The sequence below is a fragment of the Tachysurus vachellii genome, chromosome 11 (assembly GCF_030014155.1).
Source record: "Tachysurus vachellii isolate PV-2020 chromosome 11, HZAU_Pvac_v1, whole genome shotgun sequence".
Classification (NCBI taxonomy): Eukaryota; Metazoa; Chordata; class Actinopteri; order Siluriformes; family Bagridae; genus Tachysurus; species Tachysurus vachellii.
In genome coordinates this window covers 17,011,275-17,028,794 of record NC_083470.1, presented here as the reverse complement: position 1 = coordinate 17,028,794, position 17,520 = coordinate 17,011,275, and the positions used below count along the sequence as shown (strand labels likewise).

The following is a 17,520-nucleotide window of genomic DNA, read 5'->3' as shown; positions in this document are numbered from 1 at the left end:
GTATAGTAATTTAAATCCTAGCTTTATTTAAAATTTTGTATATATATTATCTTGTGTATATTAGTCTCTATTTTGTTTTCTAATTTTGGTGACTTGGAGCTGTGATAATGAACCCAATTATCCCCTGAGGTTTATAAAAGGTCAGACACTTGGGTTTCTTCTTTATAACTGATACCTTTTTTTTGGTCAGTTATCCAGAATGGCATGTTATTTAATGATAATGACAATCACCTGTGCAAGTATGGGCCATTAAATAAGAGCACTTCACAAGTAAAATGTTTTACTTTTTTTTTGTTGTTGTAAAAAAACAACTGTTGTAACACTCTCATGCCCATGTTGTTAATGATACAGAAAAAAATAAATCTTAAATGGGAGAAGACAATATGTTGTGTAATCAAAGACAGTGTAAAACAAAACTTCTGCCTATGCTACTGATGTTAGGGATGGGGAACCAAAAGGGCAAGTGTCCAAAATGCAGCATGAGGGTGGTGTGAAAATGGAGTCAACAATGTTTTTTTTCCCACTTTCTTTCACTTTGCACAAAGACTGCAATCTCCTGCTTCATCACATCCTGCCAGATGACATGGCATTGTTCCTGAATCCCAATGGGTTTTGCTCACAAAATGCAAGAAAATGCTGATCATTTGTTAGAGCAGTATTAAATCAAATACAGTATATAGTCAAAAGTATATGGGCACCTATTCCAAAATAGGTCATTGGTCATTAACACAGAATTGTTCCCACTTTACTAGTATACCAGCCTCCACTCTTCTGAGAAGGCTTACAATTAGATTTTGGATTCAGCAAGAGGTTAGACTTTTCCTGGTATGAAGCTATAATTCATCCCAGAGTTCTGTGCAGGGCACTCAAGTTCTTCCACTCCAAACTGGGTAAACCATGTCTTTATGGACTTATCATGAGGGCATTATCATGCTGGAACAGGTTTGGGTTACAATTCCCAGCAATTTGGCTTCTATTCCCAGTCAAATGAAATCTTAACACTAGTACATAAAAACACTAGTTTTTTGGCTAGTTATCCTCATAAGTATCCATCCTCAGGAGTGCCCAGTCTTAACCACAATGGGTCACTGTGATTGTAGTTGCTGGTGTTTATTGCTCCCAGAAAAGTATTTAAAGCTAACATTGCTAGTGATTATGCTAGAGCTAAAACATTCAGACACGTTAGACTCTTCAAATTAATATGAGAGAATATTGAATGTATGTGTTGTCATGACAGTCCTTGCTAATGTGAACTTTACTTAGTATGCTAACAGTAGGTTGTCTATAGAGAAGAGTTTTATGTGCAAGGAAACACATGGGGTTAGGTTCAAGCAGTAAAAAAAACAGCTTAAATGTTGCTGAACTTCACCTACAGTGAGGGAAAATATTATTTTATCCCCTGCTGATTTTGTACATTTGCCCATTGACAAAGAAACAGTCTTTAATTTTAATGGTAGGTTTTTTTTTTAACAGTGAGAGACAGAATAACAACAAAAATCCAGAAAAATGCATTTTAAAAAGTTATACATTGATTTATATTTTAATGAGTGCAATATTCGAACCACTATACTGGTTCTCTAGATCTCTAGATGTACTAGAGATCTGGCTCTAGTACATATCTCTGTCCCTGCCTTTCGACACTGGAATCAGCACCCCAAACAAACCCAGATACGAGAGTCCACAGTACTTACATATTTAGGTTTAAAACTTTTGGCAGACACCCTTATCCAGAGCAACATACAGAAGTGCTTTAAAGTCATTATCAAATAATACATGAATACATCACTGGTTAACAATGTTACAGACTTTGGATGCCATCAACCTTAAATTGGAAAATAAGCACTAGTTTAAATTTTTCAGGAAGAGGTGGGTCTTCACCCGTAGTTTGACGATAGCAAGTGACTTAGCTAACTTTCAGGGGAAGTTCATTCCACCACCTCAGTGTCAGAACAGAAAAGATTCTAGCCACAACCCATCTTCAATGCTCTTACTGATGGAAGGAGGTTGTTGCCCAAAATCTAACGATACATGGCCCATCCATCCCATCCATCCTCCCCTCAAAACGGTGCATTCATCCCGTCCACTTTGCAGAATAGCACCCCAGCTCATCCTTCTTCTTCCTCCAAACACGGTGAGTGGAGTTTATACCAAAAAGTTCTATTTTGGTCTCATCTGACCACATGACCTTCTCCAGTGCCTCCTCTGGATCATCCTGAACATGTGCTGCCTTGAGCAGGGGGACATTACACATGCTGCAGGATTTTAATCCATGACTGTGTAGTGTGTTACTAATGGTAACCGTTAAGTCTGTGGTCCCAGCTCTCTTCAGGTCATTGACCAGGTCCTCCTATGTAGTTCTAGGCTGATCCCTCACCTTTCTCAGGATCACTGATACTCCATGAGGCAAGATCTTGCATGGAGCCCCAGTCTGAGGGAGATTGACAGTCATCTTGAATTTCTTCCATTTTCTAATAATTGCACCAACAGTTGTTGCCTTCTCACCAAGCTGTTTGCTTATTGTTCTGTAGCCCATCCCAGCCATGTGTAGGTCTACAATTTTGTCCCTAGTGTCCTTAGACAGCTCTTTGGTCTTGCTCATAGTGGAGAGGTTGGAGTCTGATTAATGGAGTATGTGGACAGGTGTCTTTGGTGTCTTTTATACAGGTAATGAGTTCAAACATCTGCAATTAATACAGAAGTGAGTGAAGGATAGGGGGGCTTCTTAAAGACAAACTAACAGGTCTGTGAGAGCCAGATTTCCTGCTGGTTGGTAGGTGATCAAATATTTATTTCATGCAATAAAATTGAATGTAATTATTTAAAAATCATACAATGTAATTTTCTGGATTTTTTTTAAATTTTGTTCTGTATCTCACAGTTGAGGTGTACCTACGATGAAAATTACAGATCTCTCCATACTTTGTAAGTGGGAAAACTTGAAAAATCAGCAGTGTATCAAATACTTATTGGCTCCATTGTAAATTCAGTACACACAGACTGAAGACGTTTAAGTCTTTGGTTCTTTGAATTGTGATGATTTTGGCTTACATTTAACAAAAACTATTCATTATCTAAAAAAAATTGAATACTTCATAAGACCAAAAAGAAAACATTTTTAGTGAATTGTTGGCCTTCTGAAAAGTATGTTCATTTACCGTATATGTACTCAATACTTGCTAGAGGATCCTTTTGCTTCTGACTTCTGACTGTAAACAAAAGTTTCTGTACCAAATATTAAGTTCTATTGACTCTATTGTCTCTTAAATTTGAGGTGTACCTACAATGAAAATTACAGATCTCTGTAATGTGGGAAAATTTGAAAAATCGGCAGTGTATTAAATACTTACTCAAATACTAATGTACTTTTCCATGACATTCTAATTTATTGAGATGCACCTATATAAAATATGAATCTTAAAATTATATATATTATATATTAAAAGGAAAACAAATCTTCAATCTTTTTCCTACTTCCTACAAGCTCACATCATGGGTTTCAGAAATTCTGTAATATCTAGTTATGATGGGTGTTATATGGATCTCTCTCTACTGTATATCTCTCGTCAGTGGGTTGAGATTTCCTAGCACTTGTTGTCAGGATGATGTCTCTGAGTCCTCTAGATGTCAGATAAAAATCACTGAAGCTCGCACTGGGCATGTTGACAGCGATTTATTTGAATATTTTGTCACTATGGAGCCTGCAGCCTGAAATTACACCTTTCTGACAAACACAGACAAATATTCCAGCTAAAATATAATAGCATGCACCTAATGTCATGCTCATCCTAACACAGGCACAGAATGCAGTTACACAAATGTTTCCTTTACAGTTTTGTAATTTTGTAATGAAGACTAAATTCACATCTACAGTTATGCAATCTTCATATATTTAGAGTTTAATCACTATTACAAGTAGTGCATGTCCTAATTTTCTTTCTTTCGCTTACAGATGAGTAAATCATCAACATCACCCACCCATGGCAGCAAACTTACATCAATGATTGCACAGAATGCTTATCATTTGCCAAATTTGCACAATATATATACAGTGCTGTGAAAAATTGTTTGCCCCTTCTTGATTTTTTATTTTTTTGCACATTTGTCACACTAGATCATCAAACAAATTTAAATATTAGTCAAAGATAGCACAAGTAAACACAACATGCAATTTTTAAATGAAGGTTTTTATTATTAAGGGAAAACAAAATCCAAACCCACATGGCCCTGTGTTAAAAAAGTGTTTTCCCCACCGTTAAAACATAACTATGGTTTATCACACCTGTGTTACATTTTTTTACCCACACCCATGCCTGATTCCTGCCACACTTGTTCGCAATCAAGAAATCACTTAAATAACACTTGACTGACAAAGTGAAGTAGACCAAAAGATCCTCAAACGCTACAAATCATGCCGAGATAAAAGGAATTCAGGAACAAATGAGAAATAAAGTAATTGAGATCTATCAGTCTGGAAAAGGTTATAAAGCCATTTCAAAAGCTTTGGGACTCCAGCAAACCACAGTGACAGAGAGGGCCATTATCCACAAATGGCAAAACATGGAACAGTGGTGAACCTTCCCAGGAATGGCCGGTCGACCAAAATTACCCCAAGAGCACAGCGACGACTCATCCAAGATGTCACAAAAGACCACACAACAACAACCAAACAACTGCAGGCCTCACTTGCCTCAGTTACAGTCAGTGTTCATGACTCCAACATAAGAAAGAGTGGGCAAAAAAAGACGAAAACCGCTGTTTGAGTAAAAGGAACATAAAGGCTCGTCTCAGATTTGCCAGAAAACATCTTGATGATCCCCAAGACTTTTGGGAAAATACTCTGTGGACTGACAAGACAAAAGTTGAACTTTTTGGAAGGTGTGTGTCCCATTACATCTGGCATAAAAGTAACACTGCATTTCAGAAAAAGAACATCATACCAACAGTATAATATGGTGGTGGTAGTGTGATGGTCTGGGGCTGTTTTGCTGCTTCAGGACCAGGAAGACTTGCTGTGATACATGGAACCATGAATTCTGACGCCTACCAAAAAATCCTGAAGGACAATGTGCAGACATCTGTTAGTGAACTCAAGCTGAAGCAAACTTGGGTCCTGCAGCAGGACAATGATCCAAAACACCAGTAGCTAAGAGAAACTTTTAGCATTTCTTTTATTTTGTGTTTAGAAATCCAAATCAAATATTTGGTGTGTCCACCCTCTGCCCGCAAAACAGCATCAATTCTTCTAAGTACACTTGCACACTGCTGCCTCAAATCCTTCTGACTCAGTGATGTTGAGATCAGGGTTCTGTGTAGGCCATACCATCACTTACAGGGCTCCTTGTTTTTATCTATGCTGAAGATAGTTCTTAATGACATTGGCCATATGTTTGGGGTCATTTTCCTGCTGCAGAATAAATTTGGGGTCCATCTGACACCTGCCTAAAAGTATTGCATGCTGGAAATGGAAATGGCTGTATTTACTAGGCCTATTTTTTCACCCTGTTTCTCTGCTTGATTTTTGAAAACATGCTCTAATTTAAATAAGTACATCTCAAAAAGTACAAGGTTTATTTGAATAATTCCAATACCAAAATTAAGGTAACACGTGAGATTGCTGCAGAAGTGTTAAAATAAGTATACATATTTCGAGATCAGAGTAGGAGAAGATGGAAAACAGCAAAAATAAAAAAAATAAAACTTTTGCCCGACAAAATATTACAATGTTAGGTGGTATATCTGTCCAGAAATCTATTTTATAACATCTCACCATTAACTGTTTCAAGATTGATTTATCTATTGTGTATCAGAGAATTTAGAGAGAGGCTTTTGTAGAGGCACACTCTCCTGTACCAGGTTGGCTCCTTTTCACCAGGAGCCCTGTAATGTACCAGTTCTCCTTTTCAGAGTTTTATCAGAAACCAAACTATAAAACTTAATTTAATTGATTTATATGTCACAATAGGTGTTCATTTCATCCAAATATAACTATTTGGTTTTTTATCTACCCACCACTAGCTACAGTAAAAAGACAAACTCAACTTGTGCCAGTCTTTTCAAAATACACCAATTCCGAGTTTGAAAACAGTGTTAATATGGACCAAATAAACACAAAGAAATCCATAATATAAACCTGGTTCATACCTTACAGCTGATCAAAGGTTTTTCTGTATGCCATTCAGATGATCAGTAGGTTTAATGTTTAGCACAATGTTTTTGTCTTGAAAACCCACCTTTGTGTGTTTTTAAACCCAACTGTTTTCAGTTACGTGCGTTGTCAGCATTTAAAAAGGCAAAAATCCTGTAGAAAGTTGAGTTAGTGAATTTAGAGGTCCAGGGCATTTAAATGGGCTTTAAACGTTTTGTTCCAACAGCAATTGTACAAAACCGGCTTGGGTGCATTTTCATGCTTGACCCACCTATTTAAAAGTCTAAACCAATAGAATCAAAAGAAAAGCTTGTATTTTGCAGCATATTTTTAAGTCTAATGAGTAAGGCAGTAAAGATAGTTTGTCAGGAATGATACATGAATAATGGCCAATGGACTTCTTGGTTTTGTAATTCTTTCACAAACTAAGGAAGTAACAGAGACAATAAGCAGAAGTTTCTTTTAGCGGCGGACAGATAAAATTTTATAAATCGACTGGATTTTTCTCTTGGAATATGATTTATAATCCTGAAACACCAAAAGGTATGAGCAAATTTAGTGTCATGGCACTGTAGTGTCATAGCGTAATTTTGTTTTGTGTATTTTTTTTTACCTTCTAATTATGTGAATATTGTTCACACAGTGATGATCCTTATACAGTTGGGTTCTGTAGAATCTCAGCTTTCTGATTGTGCCGTGTAATGGATGATTAAGGAGTCAAATGTTGCATGTACGACATGTTTATTATGTTCTTCATAAAATATTCAACTGGAAGATAGTGTTTCCAATCGATGAGATTAGTTTTTTCCCATTGTTTTGGTGTGCTGCATGTGTAGATACATTCAAGATTTATGTGTTTATGAACCTGATTTACATATTAAGCTAAAATAAGGGGCTGTACCGAGGGGAAGAGGTAAATCCTGACAAAATCTCCAACTCCATTTGAAGAAATAAAGCCCCAAACCTGCAATGAACCTCCACCATGCTTCACTGTTGTCTGCAGAAGCTCATTATTGTACCACTCTCCAGTCTTTCTGGGAACAACCTGCCTCCGGCTATAGCCAAATATTTAAAATTTTGTCTCATCAGTCCAGAGCACCTGCTGCCATTTTTCTGCGGTATGTTTCTATGTTTTCATGTTTAGCCTGGTTTCCATGTCAGAGATATGTTTTTGGTTGCAATTCTTTCATGAATACCACCTCTGGCCATACTTCTCCAGTCAGTAGATGGGTATACCTGGGTCCCACTGGTTTCTGTTTAGAAAAAAACATTTGGACCATATGATGCACCTGATCACTTAGAATTTCCAAATGCTTGCTGGCAGTAACACAAGCATGTAGGCTAATGATGGGGCGAGCAAAATGAAAACAAGATATGGCCACCCAGATCTCCCATGTTTGACAGTTGGAACTAGATAGTCCAAGTTGTATGCTTCTCCATACATAAACTCATCCTACTGTTGTGAATAATATAATGATTTACCAGACCATATCATCCAGTTTTCCAGTCTGTAGAGATTACAGATGCTCCTGCAAAACAGGCTTGCCCCTTTGAAAGTCTGACAAGTCACCTATATCAACAATGTCTACACAAATAAAATAATTACATTATTTTGTCCAACCCCTAAAGCTAAATTTTCTTCTGTTTGATCACTTTGTAAATTAATTAAAAACGAAACAATTAAAGTATGTATTTTTGAAAGCAGTCTTACATTACAACATTTCTTCCTAAAGCCTTTGCACAGTACTGTACATCCAACAGGTTCCCACTGCTGGGCCCCTGAGCAAAGCCTCTTAACCCTCAATTGCTCAGTTGTATAAAAATGAGATAAAAATGTAAGTCGCTCTGGATAAGGGCGTCTGCTAAATGCTGTAAATGTAGTACTGTATATAAGTAGTTAATAAGAGATCATAGAGTTGGAGTATTGCTTTTGTGAGCAAAACACCACAAAGCAAGTGAATTACACCATCAGGAGACTTTCATGAAGTTAATATTGATATTATAAAGCTGATCAACAAATATCTGGTGATTAGAACTAAAGAATGCACAAAAGCAGTTGATTGCTTGATGCAACAATTCAAAATGGCACAGTGGGACATTTACATGTGCATTCAGCTCTGTTGCCATAAAATAATGTGTGATTCATTATTGTATAATTTATTATGGAAGCCAGCAAGAAAGTCATTGATTAAAAATTAATTGCATTGCAGACTTTTCCACATTTTCCACTCGTGTTCTGTATTCACGTCTGTATAACAATGTATAGGAACTTGATAAAGGATAAAGTATTTTCTGATCACATCTAGAAGTCACAAATCACTAGATTACATTACTATTAAATGCACAAGCGCATCATAAACACAAAAGAACAGAGATCTGTGTAATTCAATAAATTATGCATAATTCAAAATGAATAATTTCAATAATTCTATAAAAACAATGCTGAATATCAAGCTGAATACATAACTGGACATAACATTACTATAAATGCCACAATATAACTGGCTAAAATACATATATAAGAATCAAGAAAAAAACTAAATTATATAGCATAATTTTGCCATTAATTTTTTTGTGTGACTAACATTATGTTTGACCAATGACAGGATTTTGAAAGGATTATTGGTGCTCCGCTACCCACTATTCAAGAACTGTATATATCCAGAGTGAGGAAAAGGGCTCAGACTTTTTGAACTTTTACCATCTGCTCGGCGATACAGAGCTCAAAAAGTCAGCCCAACCAGGCACAAGTTTCTAGTACAGTACATCCCTGCATTTCATTCTATTCTTTTCCATTCTACCATCTATGGCACAACGGTACATACAATTTATTTATTTTTGAATTTTTACATGTGTATTTTTTTGTATTCTCATTTTGTTGTCTCTGTGTACTGTAAACATATGACACTAAAACAAATTCCTTAAATGTACAAGCATACTTAGCAATAAAGCTTTTTCTGATTCTGATTCTGACACTGCATATGACTATAGATGGCAGATGCAAAAGCAAAACACACTTTAATTCAATTTTCTACTGTCAACTTTCTGCTGAATGGCTTTCCTTTGCAGCCTACTCATTTTTAATCTTAAATTCCCACAAAGACAAGATCTACACTACTATAATGAAAAACAAGAGAAGGCAAACACAAAAGAAATGTTTGTGTGTTTATGTATTCGCTCACCAGTTCACTGATCACTTTATCAGATACACCTGTACCTCTCTCCATTCATACATTTATCCATTCAGCCAATTATGTGGCTATGCCAGATCACCGTTGGGATGTGGTGAAAAGAAAGATTCATAGTATGACTGTAACTGAAAAATCTGTAGCTATTACAACATGAATCCATGTCATAGAGAATTGAGGATCTTCCTATAGCAAAGGGGATCCTAGCAAGTATTAACATAGTAGTTTTATTAAAGTGACAAGTGAAATTCCAGGTAAATTTATTTGAATTATATAAATCAATGTATTTTTTCTGCTGTTAAGGTGCCTAAAAATAAATGCTCCCATATAGTTCTAGAAATGCTTACACACTCAGTGCCCATTTTACATCTTTTCAAAGCTATGCTTTTAGCCTATACTGCTTGAGTTTACAGTTATGTGTACATTCTAATTCATTTGCTTTGCAGTACACAAACAATACATATAAAAGGTAAAATGGGAAGTTTTTGTTGTATCAGATGTGTAAAATCTGCATCGAGCCTGAACACTACATTGCCAAAAGTATGTAGATACCTGCCATTCACACCCCTATATGCTTCTAGAATGTCTTAGTCTAAAACAATAGACAGGATTTTTCCTGCAAGAGAGAGCTTGCAATATTGACACTTTAGTTTTCTGTAAACTCACTCTATTGATCGCACTTCAGAAAGGAATGGTTCTTCAAAACACTTCTCTCCATACGTCAGAAATACCATATAGAGGTAACTTTTCACCTATTATTCATTGTTGCTGCCGTCTCTTCTGCATGTGCACCTGTTAGCGCTACTCTGTATTAGAGCAAGAGCACACAAACCACACACACATACAGTTAAATCTAGTGCAGAGCTTCAGTGACTCTACATTGCAGTAATGCCCAGTAATGCAAACCCAGGTTCTTCAAGAAACTCTCTCTCTCTCTCTCCTTGCAATACATATAGGTTTTACTGTCTGTGATGTACATAATGAGCATCATCTATCAGTCTTTCAGTAAAGTTGTGTTTTTATGTACGCCACACTCAATTAGAAATTGCCACCAGATTTGATAATGCTGATTTTCTTCATATATGTGTACCTTGATTAATTGCAATAAAAAAGCAAGTTACATTAGATATGTAATTTAGATTAGAAGTTATTAGAAATATTTAGTCTACACCAATGAAAAGCATTATTCAGCAAAAAAAAAAAAAGGATCTGGAGACAAATTAGATAAACATAAAAAAAGGTGTGAAATAAGTCCTGATTTTGTGCAAGAGGGAAGTATGGGAAACTGATTCATTCAGGAAAAAGTCAGATTATGGCACACATCATAATAGGGAGACCTCCAGAAGAACAGCAGAGGATTGTTTTGTCAGTTGAATTTGTGAATGGCAAATTTGTGATTGAAGTATTGCACAGCAATAAAATAAGAGGTCATGATACATGGAAGCAACTTTTAAGCCAGCTTTCATCCTACATTGTTTTTGTTTTGTTTATTAACCAACAGGATTTTTATGAATAGCACATTTACTGTTACAAAATGCTTTTACTATTCTGTTACAAAATGAATTTGATATGTCTAATTGAACAGTAGACAAAAAAAATAAAAAATCACTTTTTCAGGGGGCAGGAATATATAATTGCAACTGAGCATGGTAGCAAAATGCATTTTATGGTCAGTATAATAAGATTTTTGATGAGAAATGACAAATTATGATTATATATTTGCTGCCAGTAATTAAGCAAGAGACCCTCTGCAATGTCATCACTAAAGACATAATTGTGCCCCTCCTATTTCTTATAGACATCAGGGCCAGTATTCATAAAAATTCTTAGTGAAAAGAGCTGCTTCTAATGATGAAATTCTAAGAAAATTCTTAGAAATGTGGGTGTGTCCCCATTAAAATTAAAGAGAAGATCCTAATAAAGATACAGTAAAAGCTATTCATAAAGCATCTTAACCCTTAAAAGGGCTCATAAGGTTAAAAGGTTTTAGGAGAAGGATGGAGGACATTTAAGAGGCATAATATTTTCTTTAGCAGAGGAGAAATGGCCAAAAGGTGAAGGAGAAGAAGTGTATTGCATACATTATTTAATAACAAGTGGTTTAATAAAATGCTACAGATTAGAGCATGTAGAGATTATTTTTGTGACTATATATATATATATATATATATATATATATATATATATATATATATATATATATATATATGTATATATGTATCTGTCAGGGAGCTACCTGACTCTTCTCCCGTGCGTGCCCCACCCACCATATATAATCCCCTCTCTCACTCTAACCTCCGTCCGTTATTATCTATGCTTCGGCTGTGCTTTTCACTACACGCCGGTGTAAATGCCCAGCTTCGAGCTTCGGCTAAAGCGCTCCTTCGGATTTGGACACAGACTGCCTTTGGCATTCTCTTCAGGACTTCGTGGGCCGCGCTCCCTAGCGCACCACCGGATATATCATTGTCTCTGCTACAATTTTTTTTTGCCTTCACTTCGGCTTCCACCTCTGTGTCTAGCATAACAGTATCAAAGATAACACAAGTAAACACAACCTGCAGTTTTTAAATGAAGGTTTTTATTATTAAGACAAAATCCGAACCTACACTGTCCTGTGTGAAAGTGTTTGCTCCCAAAACCTAATAACTGGTTGGGCCACCCTTAGCAACAAGAACTGCAATCAAACGTTTGTGATAACTTACAGACTGTTACAGCAGTCTTACAGTCTGTTACAGCACTGTGGAGGAATTTTGGTCCACTCATCTTTGCAGTATTGTTGTAATTCAGCCACATTGGAGGGTTTTCAAGCATGAACTGCCTTTTTAAGGTCATGCCACAGCATCTCAAGAGGATTCAGGTCAGGACTTTGAGTAGGCCACTCCAAAGTCTTCATTTTGTTTTTCTTCAGTCATTCAGAGGTGGACTTGCTGGTGTGTTTTGGATAATTGTCCTGCTGCAGAACCCAAGTTCGGTTCAGCTTGAGGTCACGAACAGATGGCTGCATATTTCCATCAGGTAGCAGAATTCATGGTTTTTTGGTAGCAGAATTCATGGTTCCATGTATCACAGCAAGTCTTCCAGGTCCTGAAGCAGCAAAACAGCCCCAGACATCACACTACCACAACCATATTTTACTGTTGGTATGATGTTCTTTTTCTGAAATGCAGTGTTACTTTTACACCAGATGTAATGGGACACACACCTTCCAAAAAGTTCAACTTTTGTCTTGTCAGTCCACAGAGTATTTTCCCCAAAAGTCTTGGGGATCATCAAGATGTTTTCTGGCAAATCTGAGACAAGCCTTTATGTTCTTATTTCTCAGCAGCGGTTTCCATCTTGGAACTCTGCCATGTTCCATCTTGGAACACTTTTTCACACAGGGCCATGTAGGTTTGGATTTTCCCTTAATAATAAAAACCTTCTTTTAAAAACTGCATGTTGTGTTTACTTGCGTTATCTTTGACTATATTTAAATTTGTTTGATTATCTGAAACATTAAAGTGGGACAAACATAAAATAAAATAAAAAAACAGGAAGGGGGCAAACACTTTTCCACTCCACTGTATATTTTATATATATATATATATATATATATATATATATATATATATATATATATATATATATATATATATATATATATATATATATGTGTGTGTGTGTGTGTGTGTGTGTCTGAGATCTTATCTCTAATATGATCACACAAAAAATATATATTTTGAGATAAGCTAACATCTCAACATCTAACTAACATCTCCAAAACTGAGCTGAAATGCCATAGTGGCAGTAGTTAAATAATTTGGCACTATGTTATTTCTGTGCTGAGATGTTTACATTTACAGTTGTTACATAGCGCATCTCTAATATGATCAGTCATGAACGTAATCCCTACACCATATAGCCTGAAACATCTTAACATAGAAATAAAGTGAAAGCTTTTAATAGACTGTATTTTAATTTTTTTTATTCGACAACCAATCACAGTCTTTGAAAGAATGTGTCATACCTAGCAATGGAATTAGCAATTCTTACTTAGAAATTTTTAAGCTAACTTAGGAGCTCTCTAGCTTATTCTTTGAATATTTATGAGTAAAGGCCCAGGACTGTATAAAACGAGAGAAAAAATAAATATTCTAAAATTCAAGCAAGCAATATGTATGAAATCATAATAATAAAGTCTATATTGCACATGCCCTTAATTTAGATGCTTTCATTTAAATGCAATAAGCAAGTGAATATGGATGGGAAAAAACAAACCCCTTCTGCTAAAAACACTCAATTTACTGACAGCCAAATGATTTCATGCTGTCACTTAATCTCATTTCTTCCACAATGCCTTCTAATTAGCATATCCAAGTGAATTAATACTTCTAGGGCTTTAGCAATGGGGAAATCTGTCCAGAGCCTCTAATATTAATGGAGTGCCAACAAGATTTGTCTATTTGAATAAGTGTTCTTTCAGGCTACAAATATTTAGACATTGACATAGTTATTGTTATTTTAGTTGTCTACCACAGTAGATTGGAGGTGAAATGAAATAATGAAAATGAGCTCAAAGTGGGGTGCTGAAATTTTAAGCGGCATATCCAATATATGGAATGGTCTGGTGTAACTATTTTTAACAGAGGATGTGTTGATTAAATTAAATATACCATAGTACAGTTGAAGTCTTGATTCTGAAGTTGATTTTTTTTTCTACATTATCTATAAAAATGTATCTACAAAAGAAAAAAGCATCATTAATAATATATATTTATTTTTTTTTTATTATTATTTATAACCATTGGCAAATCACTGTGGTAAAAGTGGAAAAATCTGTTTTTTGTGTTTTTATCTATACATTATATGAATTACATTAAATAGTACTATCATTTTAGTAGTTGCAAATTCAGCTGCAGTCAAAAGCGCAATCTGGGGGAAAAACATTCACATGCACACCTCAATGAGAATAGAGTAAAACAATTAGGCCCAAACTGAGGGAAATTTCTATCTAAATTATATAAAGCATTTATTTGGCTTTATCTGCATATACATGCTGCACATAGACATTTGAATCAAGATTTGAAACATGACAAAACTGTTCTGAAAGAAAACACTGTTCAACATGTTCATGTTACAGATTCTAATGTACTTATATCATCATGATTTTGGATAGGTAGTGGATGAACATTAAAAAAGTGTTATTTGTCTCCTACATTTGTAGGAGGATCACAAGACATTTGATATTTATCATATAATTTTGGAGAAGGTGTATGTATATTTAGTATAAAGATTTTGAGTACAACATAAACCTTGCTGTGAGCAATCTCAACTCCTGCAAGGATGATGGCACATTTATATATTGATTACACTGTCTCAAGTATTAATTGCTTATTTATTATTACTTTTTCAGCATCTAGCAGATGCTTATATCCAAAGTGACAACAGAAGTACTTTGTAGTTTCTATCAAAATATACCCTCATACAAGTTCACTAAGCCAGAGATGGAGAATTTTTTATTATTACCATTTTTATACTATTATATTATTTATATTATTACTGCAGTCATTTTATAATATTGGTATTAATTTAAAAAACAATATAAAAATTCATAAGAATATGAAAAAAAAGAAAGTGAGCCAACACAAACCCATAAATTAAGACAAATGAATTTAGACATGCCTTTATAACAACAAGAATTGTCAACCTATAATTGGTGGATACAATGGTCTGTGCATGGAAATTGTGCAGACAGAATTTTAAAGTCACACTCATGAAGGAAAGGATATTTAAAGAGTTAAATCTTTTTTGAGGATGAAACCTGCCTTATAAATCAGTTCTGTTGGGCACAGAATATTCTTTAAATGCTATGCAACATTTTCAGCACATCTACCGAATAACTTAAAATAATTTTAATATAACTGTTGTTATATCCGATGTGATATGGTTGGTGTCCATGACTACCTGGTTTAATATGTTGTTTATTTTATAAAAGTAGATTTGTTATATCCACTGTAATTGAGAATGCATGCAACACAAATAAATTAATATAGATATAATACATGTATTACTCCATTTTAAATCTACCTAATTCACAATAAAATAAAAAGTTGGGCTGGGATGCAAGGGATGATTTAAACTTAAAACAACAGGAGTGGGTGCTATTTGAGCTGTGGGGAATAAGGCAGGAGAGATAGAGAGACTCAGTCAAGATGAGCTCCAATACAGGCTAGACAAGAAGGACCATCATTACAGCTAAGCAGGGTCAAAACAGGCAGATTTTGGTTGAAATATCCGGGTACATAGTAAAATTCATGATGCAATCATGTGACCCTGGACCACTAGCCACAAACATACAATGATAAAGTGTGCATGAGCAAAAAGTTAGACAAAAGGGAATTTACATTCACACCAGCTCACATGGGTAAAGGCAGCAAATATATATGCTTCAATATATAACATCTCCATATTTATACAGCATTATCCACACATCAAATCTACCAACCTATCTCTACAATGTTGTTTCACAGAGCCAAATCTCTGAAAATGTAAATTTTCATTAATCTTGCACACATACACACTATTGCGATATCGCCATGCATTCTACAACAATAAACACACAGCTCCTGTCCCAACAATGACAATATGAACTTTGCAAAAAAAAGTACACTTATAAATATGTAAATTTAATATAATATTATTTAATATAAATACTACACTTTTAAAAAGTGGAGAGAAAATGGAAATTTGGCAGAGAAGAGGAGACAAAGTAAAATGTTTATCAGTAGAACACTATTATGGCCCAGAGACAATGTCTTTCTACAAGCTGATGAGGGAAACACAAATTTCTAACAAACAAAGAGAAGCTTCTTCTCCCAGCCATTTACATTGCAGAATCATTACAACACTGTCACAACATTATTCTTTCCAGTTGTTTAATTTCACTTACATTTTAAACCTAGTCTACATCAAAGACTCAAAGACCTTAAAGTTCTAAGCATTTTCTGACCAAGAGGATTAATTTCTGATATAATAAAACAAGGGTAAATATGAAACAGATATTCATTTGTGAGTTTTAAAACAAATTGATAAAAGGAAGCTTGTGAGTAAATTAGCTTGGGTGGGATAAGAGCAGAACAAAAGATTAAATTCACAGATTAGAGCAATTAAGATGGCAAGCAAGATCATCTAAATAATTTGTTTGACACTGCATGCATATTTATCTTTGTATTAATTAATTTAATTGTATTAAATGTTATAGACTAGACATAAATAACATTTTAAAAATGAATTAAATATATAAATAAATAAAAATAAATCTCCTGTATACGCTCTTATGTAAAGAACAAGAAAAAATTATTATTGATCTATTAATAGAAAATTATTATACTTTAAATGATGCTATAAAGCTACTGCTAAGACCTTTATCCTCACAATTCACTATTTACACTGAACAGTCATAAAGAGCGACTCAAGCAGACTGGGAAGAAAAGCACGGCAATGCTTCAGCCACACAGAAGTTCATTAAAATTTACAGTCTTCCTTTAGTCACGTCTGTGCCACACAAAGACCACACAGAGACCACCAAATCTGGCAAAGCACACTGCCACACTGTTCATTACCACACTGGGTGCAAAAATTTTGCATTCAGGCATAGTACCTGTTTTCTATGATTCACTGTAAAAACCCTAAAACTGTGAAAACCCTTAATAACTATTACAATTAAATATTTCAAAATAAATACCTAAATTTAATAGTGCAAACATTTCAAACGTACAACTTACAATTTTTTGTTAGATGCCAGCCGCAAAAACATTGCACCGTGTTTGGTCTTATTGGTCAACTCATTCAATGGGCTTTAAATGTTGTTCTATACAATCACTTTTTGTTATATCATAGAAATATATTTGCAAATTTAAAGACATTCTATTTATATTATGCACAAGATAACACCTGTTCTAATATCATATGAAAAAGGGCAAGGAAAGGACATTAAACTGTACATATTATTGACCTGGGTAGCCTTCTATTCTATATATTAGTACAGTAATACCTACAGGACTTTTCTTACACAATGGCATAGAATCATGCTGTCTAACTTTCTAAATGCGGAATTTACTGTTAAGTAGTCGAACCATTTTTCCACTGTTGCAAACCATGGAATGTGAGGGAATATTACAATATATAAATAATATAGCTATTGAT

General features: G+C 34.8%; 1 protein-coding gene across 3 annotated transcripts in view; it reads right to left on the bottom strand.

Annotated features, from left to right (window-relative positions):
• pbx3b (pre-B-cell leukemia homeobox 3b) overlaps window positions 1–17,520 on the bottom strand; it is a 105,921-nt gene that overhangs the window by 85,261 nt on the left and 3,140 nt on the right. The gene's annotated exons all lie outside the window — the stretch shown is intronic.